At 34.7% G+C, this 3,726-nt stretch overlaps 1 pseudogene; it reads left to right on the plus strand.

The window, feature by feature from the left end:
* Window positions 1-462: 462 nt before the first annotated feature.
* Window positions 463-3,441, plus strand: LOC120144601 (annotated as a pseudogene).
* Window positions 3,442-3,726: the final 285 nt, after the last annotated feature.

Genomic DNA, 3,726 nt, shown 5'->3' on the forward strand with positions numbered 1-3,726 from the left:
GCATTGTCCACTTCATATCGATTTTTTAGTTTTTTTGATTTCGTTGTTGATTTAAAAAAAATATTATTAGTAATTAATAGTTAAAAATTATTTTAGTTATTTTTAGTCAAATTGATATTTAATTAATTCACGATATCAATTTGATAATTATTACTTTTTTAATTTTAAATTTTAAATAATTGATGAAATTATTTTAAAAAATAGAATTTTATTTTGAATAAATTATTTTTAAAAATATATTTATTTTTTTGAATGGTAAAATATATTTATTTTTAAGTTAATAATAGATTGTAATTTCAAATTTGGCTATTTAAAAGTTTGAGTTTGGATAATTTCTTATTTCCAGATTGAACCAATCATCGACTTCTTTTCTAACATAAATTTTCTTTTCTTTCCCGCTAAGCCACCCCTTTATATCTGTTTTCTGCAGTTTTTTTTTTTATTAAATATTTCTCTTTCATTTAACCTTTCGAACGACAATTAGGCAAAGCAGAGGCCATAGGAATGTCGGCGGCGGCGACAACTAGCCGAGCAACTCGGCGGATGGGAGCCGAGGATGAGAAGTTGGTAATCGAAACGACGGAAGGAATCGAGCCGATAATGAGCTTCGATCAGATGGGACTTAAAGACGACCTCCTCCGCGGAATCTACAATTACGGCTTCGAGAAGCCGTCGGCTATCCAGCAGAGAGCGGTCATGCCCATAATCAATGGTCGCGATGTGCCCAAGCTCAGTCTGGTACCGGCAAAACATCTATGATTGCCCTCACCGTTTGCCAAGTGGTCGACACTGCAAGCAGAGAGTATGTTTTAATTTTAAATCCTTTTCAATTTTAGTCTTTTTCTGTTGTTTTGAATGTGTTGCGATATCGATTTCGTGTATTTTTATGAAAGCCCTAACTCTTAGATCCCTGGTTGATAAAACCCTAAATTTGAAACGCATTCGATAAAATTATTTGTGTTCTGTTGTTTTAAATGCTTATGATATCTGTTTTGTGCTTCTATGTGAAAGCCCTAATTCTTAGTTGCATGATTGATAAAACCCTAAATTTGAAACACATTCGATAACATGTGTAAAAAATAATATTTTGAAAATGGTAAAATTCTGTTACAGCTTTGATTTGATGTTTCAAATCTGGTGATGGTTCCCTAGAATTATTTGGAAATTTATTTTTTCAAGCATGAATTGTCCTTGCATATGCATATTTTTTATAATGATAACTGGTGTTATTTCAGGGTTCAAGCATTGATCTTGTCACCCACAAGGGAACTGGCTTCACAAACGGAGAAAGTGATAAGGACAATTGGTGATTTCATGAACATACAAGCACATGCTTGTATTGGAGGCAAAAGTGTGGTTGAAGATATAAGAAAGCTAGAACATGGAGTTCATGTAGTGTCAGGAACTCCTGGTAGAGTTTGTGACATGATCAAGAGGAGAACCATGCATACGAGGGCTATTAAACTACTGATTCTCGATGAATCTGATGAGATGCTCAGCATAGGGTTCAAAGATCAAATTTATGATGTTTATCGACATCTTCCACCAGAGCTTCAGGTTCCTTTCTCAGTTTCTTAAAATTGCCTTGTTCACGTTTTCCTTATTCTTTGTTACTAGGGCCTTTCTAACCCTCACAATAAATTTTATTACAATTTTAGTTTTTAGGTAGTATAAGTTTGTGTTGTTTACTGTTTCCTTGCTTGCTTTTACTATTTTAGAATCTAATTTAATTTAGTTCTTAGGTAGTATAAATTTGGGTTGGGTCAATTAGGTTTTGTATTTTTGCTTTAGTTTCGGGTTTGGGTTATTTTGGGTTCAGGTCATTTTAGGTGCTACAAACGTTGTTTTCTCTCTTTATCCTCATCTTGATTAATGAGTTCTTGTAGGTTTGTTTGATATCTGCTACCCTTCCCCATGAAATCTTGGAAATGACAAGCAAATTTATGACTGATCCTATAAGAATCCTCGTGAAGCGTGATGAATTGACTCTGGAGGTAATCAAATGCTCGTCAAGCCAATGAGATTTTTACAAGTTCTAATGTGGGACTTAACTCAAATATTTCTTCTGTTTTCCACTATTACAGGGAATCAAGCAGTTTTTTGTTGCAGTTGAAATGGAGGAGAGGAAGTTTGATACACTTTGTGATCTTTATGACACATTGACTATCACTCAAGCTGTTATTTTCTGCAATACAAAACGAAAGGTCTCTTTTGGAGTCTCATAAGCATGATTTTTCAGATTTTCTTTTCAAAATTGGGACAGAAACCTCAACTGTCTTCTTGTGTAATTCTTTTATTCAAGTTTTTGGAGTTCATTCTGTGATCTTGAGGCTTGTCTTTGTGATTTCTGCTTTTGGAATAGGTTGATTGGCTAACTGAGAAGATGCATAGCAATAACTTTACAGTATCATCAATGCACGGTGATATGCCTCAGAAGGAAAGAGATGCAATTATGGCTGAGTTTCGTGATGGTGCAACTCGTGTTCTTATCACTACAGATGTTTGGGCCAGAGGGCTTGATGTTCAGCAGGCAAGTCTTTAAGGGTGCTTTTTATTACCCCTTTCTGGATGTATTTTTGCTTGTTGTTTCTCTAAAAGTATTATTTTAATTTTTATAGATGAGAAAAATATAGTTTGATGTATAATAGTTGGGTATCATCTTGGAGACCAGTTATGTATGGTAGTGGCCTCGATGTATAAGGTTACAAAAGATCTAAGAGCATATCATGTGCTTATTTTTCTATATTCGTAACCTAATGAGGGAGAGGCAGGAGAATGAAAAGCTTTAATTTTTCTGTCGAGCTAGAAGACTGTTTGTTTTCCATTTTATATTCTACTAAATTTACCTTTTCTTGTTTCCAGGTATCTTTGGTGATCAATTACGACCTGCCAAACAATCGAGAGCTTTACATCCATAGGATTGGACGTTCTGGCCGTTTTGGTTGAAAGGTACTTGTTCTGCTATATTAGATTAGATCCCATTCCCACCATCAAGTTACTTTGTATTGTTACTGTATGTTGATTGTATTGTTGCTTTGCAGGGTGTTGCTATTAATTTTGTGAAAAGTGATGACATCAAGATTCTTAGAGACATAGAGCAGTACTATAGTACCCAGATTGACGAAATGCCAATGAATGTTGCGGATCTGATATGAGAATGCTTGGATCGAAGGGGTGGTACGTTCCATACTATCGTGTAATGGACTTGTGTATCCAGTTGCATGTTTCTGTGTGATTGTCTTTGCATGCTAGCTGGAGGTAGATTGATGCAAACTGGAGGTTTTTGTTAACCAGAAAAACCGTGTCAAATGAAGGCATTATCTATGGGAAACATGGCCATTTTCGTGCTTTTCTTCACTGCTGTATGTATGTGTAGTTGGATTTACTCAAATTTCAGTAGTGTTATTAATTCAGGAGTTTGATTTGGAAGGTTTTCAAGTATGTTGTGTCGTAACCGGTTTTCGTCCGGGCACGAAATATTTATTTGGCGGAAAAAGTGATGTGAATAAATGGTTTTTAAAATAATTTGGGAGTCGCCATCGACCTTTTGGATCAGGTAGGTCGAATACCTAAAAATCATCCTTTAAAAGAGTTTTTAACAAAACATCGATTAAAAGATAAACTGATTTGCGTTTTAACTAAAAATTTATTCTTTTTAATAATAAAAAGGGATTCGTGGTCGGTTACGTTTAGGGAAGGATTAGCATCATACAACGTCCAAAATTG

This window comes from Hibiscus syriacus, unplaced genomic scaffold, assembly GCF_006381635.1.
Source record: "Hibiscus syriacus cultivar Baekdansim isolate YM2019G1 unplaced genomic scaffold, ASM638163v2 tig00110890_pilon, whole genome shotgun sequence".
NCBI lineage: Eukaryota > Viridiplantae > Streptophyta > Magnoliopsida > Malvales > Malvaceae > Hibiscus > Hibiscus syriacus.